Source organism: Eimeria mitis, genomic scaffold (assembly GCF_000499745.2).
Source record: "Eimeria mitis Houghton genomic scaffold, Emh_scaff3685, whole genome shotgun sequence".
Taxonomy (NCBI): domain Eukaryota; phylum Apicomplexa; class Conoidasida; order Eucoccidiorida; family Eimeriidae; genus Eimeria; species Eimeria mitis.
The window spans coordinates 2,079-2,381 of NW_013572027.1; the positions used below are offsets into that span (position 1 = coordinate 2,079).

The following is a 303-nucleotide window of genomic DNA, read 5'->3' on the forward strand; positions in this document are numbered from 1 at the left end:
GCGTTACGCCACCCGCACAGCGCCTCAAGCGCCCGGTGCAGCAGCAGCAGCAGCAGCAGCACCAGCAGCAGCAGCAGCAGCAGCAGCAGAGGATGATGGCGTCGATAGAATGCTGAAAAGCAGCAGAAATAATATAACAGATCGCCGGGGGGCAGCGCTGGCTTCCCTCTTCCGTCTGCTGCTGCAGCACGGGGGCCGTCTTGCTGCTGCGAAAGCCCCAGCTGCTGCTGCTGCTGCTGCTGCTGCTGCAGCGGCAGCAAGAACAACAACTGCAGCAGCAGCAGCTCGGGATCAAGGGACAAA

At 62.0% G+C, this 303-nt stretch overlaps 1 protein-coding gene across 1 annotated transcript in view; it reads left to right on the top strand.

The window, feature by feature from the left end:
• The window catches only part of EMH_0068490 (sec7 domain-containing protein, putative), a gene marked incomplete at both ends in the record, with an annotated part of 4,301 nt that overhangs the window by 1,250 nt on the left and 2,748 nt on the right, over positions 1–303 (top strand). The window lies entirely within an intron of this gene.